Source organism: Stegodyphus dumicola, chromosome 4 (assembly GCF_044657685.1).
Source record: "Stegodyphus dumicola isolate Sdum_Otavi_A_Nest chromosome 4, ASM4465768v1".
Taxonomy (NCBI): Eukaryota; Metazoa; Arthropoda; class Arachnida; order Araneae; family Eresidae; genus Stegodyphus; species Stegodyphus dumicola.
In genome coordinates this window covers 127410308-127426972 of record NC_140771.1, presented here as the reverse complement: position 1 = coordinate 127426972, position 16665 = coordinate 127410308, and the positions used below count along the sequence as shown (strand labels likewise).

The 16665-nt window shown below is 29.8% G+C and overlaps 1 protein-coding gene across 4 annotated transcripts in view; it reads left to right on the top strand.

Moving 5' to 3' along the window:
* Positions 1–16665, top strand: part of EndoA (SH3 domain containing GRB2 like, endophilin-A) — a 316532-nt gene that overhangs the window by 180343 nt on the left and 119524 nt on the right. Inside the window, exon 2 of one of the 4 annotated variants that reach the window (XM_085815417.1) lies at positions 395–820. The exons of the other annotated variants lie outside the window; for them this stretch is intronic. The gene's annotated coding sequence lies outside the window, so the exon portion shown is untranslated. The remainder of the gene's footprint in view (positions 1–394; positions 821–16665) is intronic. 4 annotated transcript variants of the gene reach the window in all.

Genomic DNA, 16665 nt, shown 5'->3' with positions numbered 1-16665 from the left:
ATTTCCTTTTCGTATTAACATTAAATTTCCTTTTCGTATTAATATTAAATTTCCTTTTTGTACTATTTTCTGTTTTCACTCATTCTTCTTATGTTATCTATTTTTTTTATTTTTTATTCTGTCCTGAGTACTAAAAAGCCTTCTTTTTTATTTATTTATTTTACTTATTTATTTTTTAGTTTGCTATTAGTTTATTATTTATTATTTAGTTTATTATTTAGTTATTAGTTTATTATTTAGTTTGTTCTCTCCAGTTTTTTTTATTTTATTTTAAATTTGGTAGACGCCGATGGACATATTGCAAAATATTATTCTACAGCATGAAAATTATTTAAATTTTAAAAATTAAAATTTAAAATAAAGTTAAATTTTAAAATAAAGTGTTCAATTTTAGGGAAATTATTAATTTTGGCTGGTGTTTATCGATCTAACCTCTTCTGCAAATTCAACGGCAGCTTCTGCGAAATGACGTCTTTCCAAGTTCGCATTTCGAACTGAGAGAAAAGAGAGAAAAAAATCGCCAGCCATGGCGATAGTACGCCAAAGTCTGGATTCAGTTCCATTTCATGCCCAAACTCCTGCAACTCATTCCTGTGCCACGTTTTCACCAAGGAGGTTAGAATAGAAGGAGGGAAGGTTCAACTCAAACGGTGAAGCTTGGCGGCCATGTTACTGTTATCGCTGTGACTTGTGCAAGGAAGTCTGTAATTGTAGCATTTTTTTTTTTTTTTTCTTTTTCGTTTTGAAGCATGTCAGCTTATGTTGCATATGGATGCACTAATAGATTTTCGAAAAATATTCCTGGGATTACTGTTCACTCGTAAGTATTGATTTTCTTTTTTTTTTCTTTTTTTTTTTTTTAATGTAATTTCATAAATAGGTTAAAAAATATACCAATGTCATGTTGTTTCCTTTCCAGATGTGACAAAAAAAGACTTAATAATAATCGATACATGGGTTTAATCCTTGTATCCGGTGCACACGGGATTTGGCGACTTTATGATGAGCAATAAAAACGGGACATATACGATGAGTAGTAAACGGGTCATTCAAAGAATATATATAGTTATACATAGTATATACTTAGTATATAGTGTATAGTATATACATAGACGTTGTTTAGGTATGTATATAGTGTATAGTACATAGACGTTGTTTGGGTCATTTTTGGTATTGGCGATAATTTTCAAAATCGCGCCAAGGCTGCACCGTATACTAGGATTTTACCGAAACATGTTAAATACATTTTAATGTTTTTGCTTACAGCTGGTATCTTCGTTCCTTAGCATACAATGATATATGCTAGGATATAATTTGAACGCTTAGATAATTCGTTTTATAATTTTCATGAAAAGTAAGACACCAATTGTTACTATTTTTATGAATTGTAAAGGTGTTAAATAAAGCAACGCTTTTCTTTATGTATTAATTATTATGCATTCTTAAGTTTTGTGAACTGTTACGAATATAATTTGTGCATTTGATCGAGATAAACTGTTCTGTTGTTAAAATGTTTTTGCATAAGCTTACAAATTTCTGCGCAGTATAGCGATAAACGTAAGTAAAATATTTACACAATTGAATATGTGGAAAAGATATATCCAAAAATTTATATAGGTAAATTTCTGTAATTCAGCTTAATTCAAGGTAATTTCTTTGAGATTCATAAATATGAAACGCTCATAAACTGAAATCATTGAATTCACATAAATCTGTTTCATTTTATTAATATTTATTTTTTTGTTGATATAAGGTTGTTGGTTGTGAAAAGAATCTATTTAAAACTTTCATTAAAAAAAAAGCAACATGTTATCATTTTTTTAGATAGTTATCTGCTATTAATTTCAGGTAAAAATGATTCTTTAATAAATTATAATAATATTGCGAATAAATCAGAAATATCACTTCTTAAAGAAACAATTGGAAAGTATACCCGAGAAGTTGCTAATAAAACCTAAACAAATTCTTGAAATTATGCAGAAACATAATTTTTAAAGGCTTTAATGTTATGCACATGCATTTAGATTTTGAAATATTTCTTAATGATTTTTTGTACTTAGTAAATTACAGGTATCATCTTTATAACAGGTATCATTTATAAAACAAAAAAACTAAAAATAGCGAAACATTTCATTATAAATTTAACATATTTTTACTGGAAAATTCATGCATAGAACAGCTTACAAACACGTACGTTTCACTACCGTATTGCAATGTTTTGAAGTAACAAACATGGACGCCACTTCTTCCGTGGAGTTTCATTCCCCGATAGTGGAGAAAACTGCGAACCCTCCCTCCTTCTATTCTAACCTCCTTGGTTTTCACCCGGTTTTGAATGGCGATGCTCCGTCTAGTATGTAACAGGTCTATGGAGAAGTTGTCCCTTCATCTAAATTAGGTTGCAATAATTGTAACGTTTTGGTCCCTTTTTTTTTCCTTTTGAAGGATTTTCTAAGCTTTCACATTAAAGAAAAATTCTGATATTTTGTATTTCCTATCTGTTGTCTAAAAGTGTGTAATACAAAAGATGTAAATCCTTAGTTCAATTTCAATCAAATTTAATCATATTAAAATTATTATTTTCTTAAATCACTGAATAATAATTTACGATAAAATATCAATCATTCGTATAATGGCATATTTTAAAATTTTTACGTCGTTCGTTTTAGAGTTTCGGATGACCTCTTGTTGTCCATCCATTAAAAGTATTATCCACTGAACGATGAGTGCGCATTCAAAACATAAAAATTTTAAAAAGTAGATGAATAAAGATTTTAATTAATTTTGGAAATAGGTATAGTCTACACTAAAAATGGATAAAAAATATTTGAGCTATCTTATTCCAAAAGCGTTAAATTTCTAAAAGCATTTCAAAACATTTTTGATTGTTGCTATGATTAATACGAAATACCAAAAGCAGATTTTGGTTTTTGAAATAAATTACTATCATGAAACTACATTTATAATATTCTGTTGCATTCTGATGACCATACTTTAGATACTCCTTCCAGTTTTTAAATTAAATTTTGAATAGAATTGCAGATATAAATTTATGCACAATGAGAATGAAATTTACGTATGGTGGAAATAATTATACAATACTTTCCACCAAGAATAATTCTATGTAACAGAACAGTACTTCAGGTTCTGCTTATAAAACTGTACAATGTTAGTTATATTATAAAATGTTCAGGAAACATCAAGAATTTCACTTTATTTGTAATCATTCTCATTCAGCGTTGCAAGTAAATTCATGGTAATCATGAACTCCATGTGTGCAATTTTCGCTCAATCAATCGAGCATTTTCAATTATTAAATATCCATTCATTATATATATCATTTCCATAGTAAAGTTCTCGATTTCTTCTTTACTTACTCAAAAAGAAAGCTAGAAAAGTACATCGTTCGAGAGCCCTCCCTTTTTGAGGTATATTTAGCGAATTCCATTAAATTATTTGTTTAATGTGTAGTTAAGAGCTGAAGATTAAACTTTTTTGACTGAGTCAAATTTTGAAATAAATTTCTGATTTGCTTTGCCAATTTCAATTGCTTCTGCAGAGTCGTTTCTGCAACACTAGTACAATATTTCACCGAATACGAGTTTTCCCATTTGGTATTTTTATTCTGACAGAAAATTCAGTGTGGGTCCATAAGGTTCAAATTTTTCTTTGTGTTTCTAACCACATTATTAGATTTAAAAAGACATGGAAGTGCTTCAAATTACAAAACGAACAAAAGTGTAGGAAATTAAAAGATGCAAAATGAAACGTATTAAAAAAAGTCTTTTTAATTACTCAGTTTTCAGAACATCATTGGACGCCTCGGTTTAAAATGTAGCTAGGGGGTTATCAGGTCAGTGTATTTGGATATGACAAAGCACACGACGGCTGTCCTAAGGGAAGATATATTTTCGAGGACGACTTGCTGAGCGAAACTACGTCGTATTCACATTACACAAGCAGAAAGCCACAAAATGGTCTATATAATAACAACCCGCTCTTCTGCGCAATAACCTAGATCGAACTACCAGTATACAACTGTTTACTTCTCGACCACAAGTGGAGCCCCTACTCCACAGATCACGTGATTTAACGAAACAGAATTTTTTTTTCATTCTTGATTGTTCGCTTGATTGGATTTGATGCACACAAAGGCTACATACTTAAGGGAAGGGATGCCTTCATGGAGGACCTTTTAAGGAAAATTAACTCCCATTCATGCTATACAGTGGAAAAATCGCTTTTCTTGTTGAATTGAAATTTTAAGCTATAGCTATCCTGGGTAAGGAAACGAAATTAAATAAAAGAACTTACATAAAGTTCAAAATATATACGTTAAAGTATATGTGTTTTAATTATAAGTGTTTAAAAATAATGAGAACAAGGATCCTTTGAGAAGTGTTGTATGATTTTGACTTTAGTATCATATGATCAGAACTGTTGGGATAATTTAAGAATTATTTTTTTATTTTTCAATGCATTCTGATAAAACTTGCATATTAAAGATTTTATATATATATACATATGCATGTATGTGTAAATTTCCACACAGAGCATGATTTCAAGTATTATATTTTTGAATTTTCAATATAGCAAATTAGTAAGAAGAGAAGCATGCCAATATAATAGTTAAAATTTGTAAAAAAGTAAACTTTAAATTCGCGTAGATTTTTAAATAAACATTTATCAATTTCAAGAGCGAACTGGCATAAGTCCTTCTTCTTCAGACGCGAAACAGATTTACTGCAATTTGCCTGCTCAAGATTGCTCTAGAAATCGATAGTGTATTATATCCTTACGTATTTTTCCCACTATCGTTTTAGCTGCAGGCTCCGTAAATTAAAAAATATTCCTGTAACTTTCCCCTTCCTCAATGCGTTCAGAGGACACAGTCCTCTAAATTTTAAATTGGATTCGTCCACGTCGTGATTGTTTTCATCTTATTGACAAAAATAAATCCCTGCAAACTACCTGTGAAGGTAACGCCGAACCTTTCCCTTCTAACTCTTGAAATTTATGCCTAATACAAGAACCGACGAATAACAGCGAAGTAAACCCGAACTGACATTCACTCTATGATTTATCTAAGTCAGCTACACATTCCTCTTCTCTAATTATTTACGGATGTCTTGGAGCCTAGGAGTAGCAGCGACAACTTTAAAAACGGGAAAGCATCAGCTTTAACACTGTACAGAGAAAAAAAAAAAAAAAAAAAAAAAAAAAAAAAAAAAACATTTCTTATTTAATGTCATATAATTTTATCTAACACGATTCAAGACACACTTATTTCAAGGCATTTTAATTTAATTCTGAAACTATATTTCCGTTCAAGAATGTGTTTCTAGAATTTATAACAAAAAAAAAAAAAAAAAAAAAAAAAAGACGCTTCTTTAGGGAAATGTTTAAAAACAGTTTTAACTTTGAAAATACAGCATCTTAAAACTGAATTTTAGATTTTTTCAGTGCACTAAATTAGTAAAATTCTTCTCAGTTCTACGTTTATTCGCACGATAGTTTTAGTCTTAATTTTCATTTTAAGTTAGAAATACTTAAAGCATTAATAAAAGAAAGTGGAAAAAAATGATATTTTGGAAGTTTTCTGTGCGTATGTATGAATTTAGAAAAATTTCAAGTAATTTATCGTTTTTCAGTACACGATTTAAAATCATCATTATAAACTTTTAATATGGAAAAGGAATTTTTAATAAATAAAATCATTCAAAAATCTAGATAGTAATATAGTTTATCTGAAAGGAGTTCATTTATGTGCCGGCTTTTCACTTTAGACGATCTTTTATCATTGCACTCTACTTCATGACACAGTTTTCTTTCCGCAAATATCTCCAGCGACGGGGGGAAGGCATTGAGGGTCTTAATGTAGCAAAGAATATTTTATTTTTATCTAAAAAAAGTATTTATAATAACGATGAATAGGAAGCTGAGAATTAAAGTTAAGATTTTGGGAGGAAAAAAAGAAAAATGCAGAACTTGTAAAAACTGAATGGTATAGGAAAATTTTTAATTTATTATTCTATCATATAAATTCGTTGTGATCAACGTTCAAAGTTACCATGTAAAGAAACATTTTTGAAATTCAAATTCATCTCAAATAGATTTAGTAATAATTCAAGTCAATGTCGTTGGAAAATATTCATGTTAACGTCATTCAGAAAAGATTAGTGATTAGAATATAAATTGAAGTAATTAAAAGATAAAATAAGTAAAATTAGTTGTTTATTAAACTATAGGCTAACGTAATGCATTTTATTTAGTACACAAATTGTGTACGTTTTTATTTGTATAATGCGATGAGTAGAAAATTTTGATGACCGTATCTTTTCTCTGGGCCTAATTATTAGTTCTATTCTTCTTGCTACGTAATACAAATGAGTAATGGTACAAAGTTATGGTGGAATCAAAACGTAATTTTCTATAAATTTTTGCGTGAGGAATGACTACAATTTTTATGCAGATTTTGTGAAATATTTTAGTAAAACACGGAGAAATAAAAGTAAATAATTTTCCAAATAAAAAACTATATCAATTTCAAACAATATCAATTTCAAACACATAATTCAAAAAAGTACGTACGCTGTTTAAAATCTGCTTAGTTACGCAGCCAACACGGCGATAACCACTAAAATCTGGTATACATTCAATTAAATCTTTCTTGCCATAACGGGAGCCTGCTGGACAAAAGGACATGGACACGTCATACCCCCCGCTGAACGACGGTCATTTGAGTGGGGGGAAAGCAACTAAAGACAGCGAAACGTCTGCCTCTTTTAGCTTTAATCTGGATACAGAATGAGCAGAAAAAATAGTAGAATCTGGTTTCTTTTCAAGACTTGAGATGAAGAGATTTTAGTTGAGGGTCTCGGCCACTAGGAAGGTTAAGTAATCGAATCCAGATCTGAAGTTATTGTTCCACTATTTTCATTATTTAAAGTTGTGATTAAATATCCATTTTGCCGTAGAGTTTTGAAGATTATTCAAGAGCAGAACATAATCAAATATTTTTTGTTTATTTATTTCACACATCATTTGCTAGTAAACCTAAATGCTATATTAAAATTTATTTCAGTGTATTTTAAATGAATTCAACAGAGCATAGCTAACGGTAACGTTAGCTATGCTCTGTTGGATTTATTATAGAATTTATTATGAAAAAATTCCATTCGTATGAATTTATTATAGAAAATATTCCATTCGTTTCATTTCGTGAACTGCAAGAAGGATTCATAATTTAGTAAATCTTTTAACAAGAAAGTAGAAATTTAAATTTACTTTTTAAATGAAACACATATAAAAATGCTCTTTTATTATTTCGTATGGTGCATCAACTGTATTCTTATGTGACCTATCTATAGACTACCTTATCATAATTTGTAGTCTAAACCTAAATACAGTGTGATGTTAGTGTCGCAATAAGGTTTAGACTCAAAGAAAATTCAACTAAAAATATTATACTCTTATGATATTAATGACTATAAAGACGCTACTCAAACATTACAAGATTAAGAATCTAACATCTTATAGGAATAAAAACCAGTCAAGGATCTTATGAGAACATTTTTCTAATGCTGAATTTATTATAGAAAATATTTCATCTTGTCTTGCTGTACTGACAGTATTTCAGAGCACTGATGAATATCTGCAGGGAAACTATTTTTAACTATGTGAAAATTTTCCAGATGGGTAGAGTTGTCTTATCAGCTTATGAATTAGTTCGACAACACCGATCAAACAACTCTGCCGTCTCAGTACATTCGCAGAAAATTCTTGCACACTTCTTCTTCATTGAAACTTCTGGTTTGGAAATGCAAAATCATCGAAGACATCATTTGTTTTGAATTCTCTAATCACAGTATAGGCGAATCTTTCAACGGTAATAGTATTATAACACAAGAAATATAAAAATCCCTTACTGATGTCTTTGAATATTACTATATATTAAAATTCATACGCAAAATAATAATGCTTTGCCCACAAATTCGGTTCAGAAGAATGCTTATTATGCGGTTCATAAATATTGTTAAGTTAAAACTTGGTTTTTACTTTATTGTTGTCCTTTTGTATGCTAAGAGTGCGGATTTCTACTTACTTATTCATTCGCTTTTAATTTTTCATCAATGTAAATAAAATAATGATTCATAACTAACTTTGTCAACAGCCCTTCCCCTCTAATGATGGCAAATAAATTGTCCGTTACCTTAGCAACCACAATTACGTACATAACATGTGAATTAAATGATCCAGGCATGACCACTAAGTTTTCCACTGGTCAGGGCACACTTTTAGAATAATACGCTTCATTTCGCAACGGCACGTTCGCTCCTGAATAAATGATAATAATTTAGAACTATTTTAATTTGTTATTCGTTGTAAACTATATGACATTTTCCTCCATACAGGAATATAAATGTACGATATTCATTCAATATCAGTACCGGGTATATGTATATGTTTATCTGTATGTATATTATCTTTTTTGGAAAAAGAGCTTTCTTTTTTTATTAGTTTGGAATTTAAACTTTAAAAAATATAATTTTTAGTGAATAATGATTTATACGTTTTCATAAGGGAATTTTGGTTTCACACATTACAACTTACTTTTCTGTTTTTTATTTATTTATTTATTTTATTTTATTTTATTTTATTTTTTATTTTGAAATGTGTGCAAAATAAATCTGCCCTCGCAATTACTTCTATAACTAATAAAGAAACATATCAATGGAAGAAAATTAAAGAAAATAAAAATTGTAAATATTACCTATTCTTTAAAACCCTTTATAGCTTAGCATTTTTAATTATATCTGTTCTTGCGTTATTTCAGTGTTTTTCCCTTATTTTGTATACTGCTTTAATTTATGTACCAAATAAATTAGTTTTTAGATTAAAGGCTTTAAAAATACAGGTAAATTGTATTAGTATTAAATTGTAATTTGATCTTTCTATCAATTGCAATAGGTGCTATTTCTCTTTCCTATGTTTTTTAACTGCCCTTGAATTAGCTCGGATTTTGAGTTAATCGGGCACCTCCGTTAACGAGAGTTGACTGTACAATAGGATTTGTTTTAGAAATTGCTTCTAATGTATAGGACGATAAAAAGAGAGAAAGTGTACAAAAGATAAAACGCGAACACTTAGTTTTAAGTAAAATAACTTAAAAACTTCCAAATTTAAATAAATGCATGAGTCTGGGATGCATTAAGATTCATTACAATAACATTTCAGTTTATAATTTTAAATGATATTAAATTATTCCGAATGTACAAAGCTTCTAATGATTTGTATGCACCTTAGAAATATAGCTGTATAATGTAACTAAAATTTTTAATCAAACCTTACACTTTGATTTTTCAGTTTTTTTCCACAGTTCGTGATCCTTTTTATTAGAATGCAATTTTTTACGACACTTTCGATATAATTTTCGGACATTGTAACATATTTAGACTGAGGTTTTCTGGGCTTATTTTTTATGAAACGTAAAGTTATTTCTAAAAAAATTACATATGCATAATAAAAAGAAATTAAAAAGAAAGTAATTTTAAAATCAGACTTGAGGTGTTTTATTAAAATACAAGCACCATAAAAATACATAATATACATATATAAAAATTCGAATTATAGATAAAAATGCTAATTACGAAACTATGCACAAAAAATAATAAATCCATTTCTGACTTCCAAACTTTTACGCGACTTATTTTGAGAATCCTATTTTAAAAACTAATGAAACAAAGAAATCAGAAGAATTTTACTGACACACATAACATTTACTTTTCAAATTTGAGGTATTGAGAAATGTGTGTACGTATACTGTATACGATCTCATTTTGAATTTCATTTTAATACTGCTACTCAATTATAGTTGTTAAATACTAAATCATGAGTTTCTATTATGCAAATAACACTTAATATCGTATTTCACATAGTTAAATTAGTCCTACTGCCATGAAAAATATTCTAATACTGCTTTAATTTCGAATTATTTTCGCTAATATTCTTTAGAATGAGGCTGTTTTATGTGGGCATATATGCTGGTTAAAAAGGAAAGAAAAATCAAGCAGAAGAAAATGTTTCTGTCCTGTCAATTGATGCAAAGATTTCGAGACTGGTTTAAAATACGTAATAAGAAACGGTTAACGCTTCTGTTTTTGGACCGCAGCGGCCGCTTCATGCTTCTTTTGCGTTTATTTTTACTCCTCGTGACACAGAAAATAGCACAGCGAGCGACTTCTTCAAGCGCTTATAGAACACCAAAGGATTCCGCGTTCCGAGGAAATTACGGCAGTAAACAATTCTTCCGCAATCTAGAGTTTGAGGAAAATCTGAAGAAAACTACTCGTATTTTATTTTTCTGTTCCTTCCCCTTTTCTCCTCTCTTTTGTTAGGGGACAATGCAGTAGTTAAGATTATTTTGAGAATTTTTCTTCTTGTTTATTCTTTTTGCTTTCCTAATACAATACTTGAAATATTATTCCATAGAATGTTTAAATTTCTCTTATTTTTTTCTTGTTAACTCTATTTTTAACTAGAGTTAGTTCTACGGTTCTAAAATGTATTAAAAAGCTCTTATTAATTATACATACCCATATCTTTCGCCAGAGACTAAGCCGAATCCGTCCTCATGATAACTGGCATTTATTAACATATCGATTCAGGCAACTAAAAATTATCGTAAGTTCATTGGTTCCGTATCTGAAGCTGTTCCATTGTTGAATAAGTTTGAAACTTTTTGAAGGAAAATTATCCGTACCTTTTTCGTACAATTCTAGAGATTAAAAATGCTGTCGATATATGGTAAGTTTTTCAGCTTTATGAATTTTTCTGTTAAGCAATGCCCATGCAAAGTATAGTTAGTTGCTTTGAATAATATTCAAATCAAAGGAAATTTCATTTTGCCGTTGAAGGAGGAAAAACAAATATTGATCTGTTTTGTTTCCAATTCTAAAGAAGAAAAAAAAATCTGAACTGCATTAAAAGAAGTGATAAAATTTTGGCTTATCATTGAATTATTGAAGGGGAAAATTGAATGCATAATGCTGGAAATCTCTCTTAGTTACGTCATTTTATCGGCCTAGCATTAAATAACGCATAGAACGCTGTTTTGAGTACGTGCATAATGATTTCACTGTAACCTCAAGAATTTTTTTCTCTTGGTTGAGATTTTATTTATTCGTTGCCATTTAGGAGAAAGGTAACTTCTTGAGCAGTATACGTAATAAGAGGATTCTGTTAGGAGGAGGAAAAAATCGCAAGATTTAAAAAAAAAAAAAAAAAAAAAAAAAACCGTACTGCTTCTTGGCATGCAACAGCACTCTACTGAAGTAGCATGAATTGCTTTTAGATTTCATTAACTAAAAATAATATAAAAGTTTAATAAAAGACAGAAATATGAATAAAATTTGAAAGTGGAAAGTTATACGAATGAACACCCAATTGCTCTTGTAATTTGCTTAAAAACTGTACGTGAAGAAAAGGAACTGCTATTTGAAACAACTCAGTTTTAGATGACATTGGTCCTACATTATGAATAAGATTGTGCATTTCAGGGGAGTTCGTCATGGAGTCCATTTCTTCAAGCAATATCTGTGAGGAAGGAAGAGAAGCAGTAAAAGTAACAATCAATGAAAAGAGAAGCATTCAAGATAAGAGCAAAATAATTATACAGTCGTTCAAGCCTATGATTGAAATCTGGACTAATCAGTATGGCTCCACTAACCATCATATCAATAAAATGGCAAAATAAAGAAACGAAAAGTAAGGAGAGGGGCTGCAGAATATCCATGTGATTTTAAATATAATTAATAGTGCACGTGTTTCCAAAATAATTTTTCTAATTGTATTCTGTGTATTTAAATGGATGCAGAATGACTTGCCATCAGATTATCTAATTAGTTAAATAACAAGGTTGAATGATGAATACTGGACAGAGATTCACGCCTCAGCATCACTAAAACCAGCATCACTGGAGGAGGAAAAAAAAAAAAAAAAAGCTAAAGGAAAGCTCTAAGAACATCAAGAAACATGTGCTAGTCAATGTTTCTGGCACATAGCCATATAAATAAACAAATGGTTAGCTTTGAAATTACTAAACATAATTTTTGAATAAAATTATTTAAAAAAAGATTAATTTATAATTTATATTGCATGTGCATTTGGTTTTTCATTCAAAACAGGAGACTTAAGTTTTAAGTGAGATTCAGTATGGTACGAGAATTTAATTTTTGCAATGGCCCCACAAAGTCTCTCAAACATTAATTTTATCGTACTCAAATAGAAGTTATTATTGAAATGTCAGGCTTAATAAAACCGGCGTACGGGTTAGAAATCATGAAAACGTCGGATGTGTTCGATTGGCATCGAAGATATAATGATAGGGATGAAGACATGATGGATGACTTTAGAGGCAGAAAGCCAAGAACAACACTAACGTATTAACCAGAGTGCGAGATGCGATATGGTTGGAAAACAAATGGATAAAATTCAGGTTAATATTTAACTGAAGAACTGGGAATGGGAAGGAGATTTCTTCGAAGTTTGTGCCTCGTAGCGTTCCAAAGGTCGGTAGGAAAACAAGGTTAAGCTCTTCATAACGCTGATGCTACTTATATAAAAGTAGGAGAAACGAAGACGCAAAGGAAGTAGGGTAGAATTTGCTTTTATGCAGACTGGGAGCATGGTGTTATAAGGTTCATGACTGGGAGTCAGTGACGTTATACAAGAGCAAATTTTGTAGGAGAGTAACCTTGCTGCTCTCCTTGTGAACACGTTCTGGCCAAAAAAGCTCTGCTCTCGATCGACGTAGTTCCTTTGAAAAATTAAAAGCTGCTCTGGAAGCGAACTAATAAGAAACAGAATACGAGACTACTCACCAGTATTCCGTAAAATGAGTTCTATGTCTGTATCCGAAAATGAACGTCATCTAAATCTGTGTGTGGATGAGCATGCGAAACACTATGAAGCCGATATTATTTACTAGTGTACAGTTTCATAACTTTACTTTTAAAGGTGCATTCCTAGATATAAATTGTCACTCCTTATGAAAGTGAATAGTAATGATGAAAGTAATTCACATCAGTTTAAATTTCAAACTTGATAGCAGCTGAGACTACCCTCTTTAGGTTGTTTACTGACCCCTAAAGAGGGAATCGGATTTGAAATTCTTTCCTTTTTGTACCATGTGCTATATATATTAGATGTCCATCTTAAAATATGTTATAGCTATCTGTCATTTGGCTTAAGAGCGTAAGACAGGTTTTTCTCAAACTTTTTAAATTTTGTACTATATAAATGAGAATCAATATATATATATATATATATATATATAAGAAAAGAGGCGATATTTTACATTCATTTAAATATTTTGTAATATAAAAATTTTACTCCAAAAATATTTAAGGAACCATTGGTGCTATCTGAATCATAGTTTAAGAAACCTTGGCTTAAGATACACAGACTTAAGGGACTTAGTCTGCATTTATAAATCCAGATGTCCAGATGAGATAAGTAACAGCTTCCTGTATCTTAATTTTCTGCCAGTTAGGGTAACGTCAACTACTTGTGACTTGTCTATCCTATATATGTTTTGTAATACCATGCACTAACGTTAAAAATATCTCAGATAACGGAAAGTCGTGGGGTCGATTCCCACATGGACCAGTTAAGCTTTTGCCTCCCAGATGGTATAGTGGATAGTGACCCTGATTGCCTTACCGATGGGCCCGGATTCGAATTCCGGAGAAGGCGTGGATGTGGATGTTTGTAAGCGTATATTTTCTGTCTGACAAAGGGGCACTCAAAATACTCAGAGAGCATGTAAATTTAAAGTTTTTCATGTAAAATAAAGTTTAAACGGAATTTTATCGCATTTACAATGTCACCTAAATGAAAATAGGCTATTCTAAAAGAACGTTTTTTGAATGTTTGTAAATGGAAGTAATAGACCTACCAAAGGAAACTGAATTATTTAGATGCAGATTTGAAATTCCTGTTAGCATCTAGAAATGTGACAAAAATCATAAAGAAAAAAATATAAACTAACCTCAAAATATAACCTGCGTTTGAAAACTAATGGAATCATGTGTAATAGGAGAAGAAATCTCAAGAAAACTGAGAAAGATTGATAAACATTTATCGGAAAATTTTAGAAGTAAATTTACATGTACGATTACCAGGTTTATATTTCTTGATGAAGGCTTTATATGTAGAATTACAGAAAAGGAGATTCTAGCTGAGGATTTTGACTAAAAAATATCTAGAAATCTTTCAGATTTTATATTACGTCCTGAGGGCTTGGGTTTTTTTTTTTTTTTTTTTTTTTTTTCATTTACACGCACATACATGTTTCGAAAGCATTTGGCTAACAAACATTTCGGCTAAAAATATTTAAAAACAAAATATCTTTAAAATTTCCGATAGATAGTCTTGTGCGCTGAAGATAAAAATCTTTTATTCGGTACTTGTGACCACTACTCTCTGAAATCATTGAATTTTTTAATCGAAAATTCGTTAAAGTTTTAAAAATAGGAAATAGATAATAAAGCAAATTTGACATTCGGGATTCAGTCTTCCAGAGGTGTCCCTATTCTGGTAAAGACTACGTTATTCAAAATTTGATGTCTCTAGATAGCGTCGTTTTTTCACAATTCGAGAAGTGTGCATACATTCATGCAGATTTTTCATTATTTAATTTCTTTAAATATAGTACAGGGCGATAATATTTGTTAGCAACAATTTGAAAAGAGATTCAACGCTTTTACTGATTCGACGCAGATGCCGTTTCGAGAACTCATGACTGAAGATATTTATTTTCCGGGCTAACGCCCCTTTGGTCTAAATATTTACTTAGAATTTATCTTTCACATATAAAGGATTGATTTCTTGTCACGCAACTAAACGTTAATGGTATTTAATTATATTTTAATCAATTGAATAAATGATAAATATCGAATTTACCATGCGGCTACTAAGAATCGAAAGACTCTTTTCCAAAAGCTGCACAACTGCCCTTTGCTTATTAAACTATCCATCGTATGTGTTCCTTGCTATTGAAATATAAAAATAGCAAAAGTGTTATGTTAAAATAAGTAATTATCAGTTAAGATAATTAGGAAAAAAGGAATGAAACTTATAAATAAAAGAAAACGAGTGATTCTTTTCGCTTGATGCGCATTCTTATCAGTTTGAGAAATTGTGCGGACCTAGATTTATTTAAGGATTTTCAGTTTCTCTAATAATTTTAAATGTTTTACTCTTGTGTTATAATTCTACATTGCCTTTAATTTGTAATGCGTTTCAGAATTCATTGCAATGACTTTGATATTTATCTACTGATATTGTATGAGCATGTTATTCGTATGCTGATAGCAAACAAGGTTATTCATTTTTAACGCGAAATGGTTTGTCCTCAATTTTTAGTCGTTCAACATCGCTGATAAGTAATGCTGATTGCATTATTTTAATTTGTCCATGAAACCTTATAATAGTTACTGATATGGGGAAATTCATATTTGTGCTAAAGAATTTGTGTTTTAGAATATACATTCAGGCAATCTAGCTTAAAGAATATTTATAAAAGGATAAGAGAATAATATTTGTATAATTATTTTATAGAGTTTGTGTTTCAACATCTATACTCTGACAATTTACTTTGAAAAACTTTTATACGACGATTTATTGCTTTCTTTTGCTTGTGTACCGTACAGAATAAAAAATAGTCTCAAACTTAAATTTCACGTTGGCCGAATGCATGATTCTGAAAGCAGCTGACGGGCTGCAATTATTTTAACAAAGTGAAAACTTTTCTTTAAGGAAAAGAAATGGTTAACTAAATTTTCAGTTTAGTTTACTAAATATTTATCAAAACATGCATAAACACTACTAATAAGGCATTAAAGAAAAACTTAAAATTTATACTTATTTTAAGTTTGAAATCTGGTGTTAGGTACCTGTAAGAGATTTCTGTTGGTTACAATTTGTAAATTAAACGTATTGACAGCTAAATATTAAATATTCAGATTGACATTTATTTCAAATAATTTTAATATGTTGAATTAACCACTAAATATTTTACTTTAAACAAATCACGAAAACATTCCAAAGGGAACAAATCTTTAGAAAACATAATGATAACTTTCTCTTTCTTATTAATTTTTTTTTCAATGTATGCGAAAAAGATACATATATCTGCAAATTTTATTTTTCACTACACTTTTTAGCTACAATATCTCATGACATTTCGATTTTCAAAAAGTTTGTGAAATGGAGTAAATTTGAGTTTAAAAGTAACATTAAGTTAACTTTTAAGAAAAGTTCTTAAGAGTTATTAATTTTCATTTCTCGAAAAAAAAAAATAGTTCACACATAAATGTACTCCTAAGCAAGATATTCTTTTTGAAATATTTCGTAAATGAATCTATTTATCTTCTGTTAAGTAAGAATAAAATTTAATAAAATCTGTATTTTCAAATCTTTACACAAACTTTATTTTGCAGTATAAATTAACTAGCTCTGTTTGTAGATTTTCTGGGGCGTTACTCACATTCATTTTTAGTAAGGAAAATGATGTAAAACTGGATTCTAAATCATTAAAGTCTTAAACTTTTTATTCATATACATATCAGAATAATACTAATTAATTTAAGGGAAATGTATACG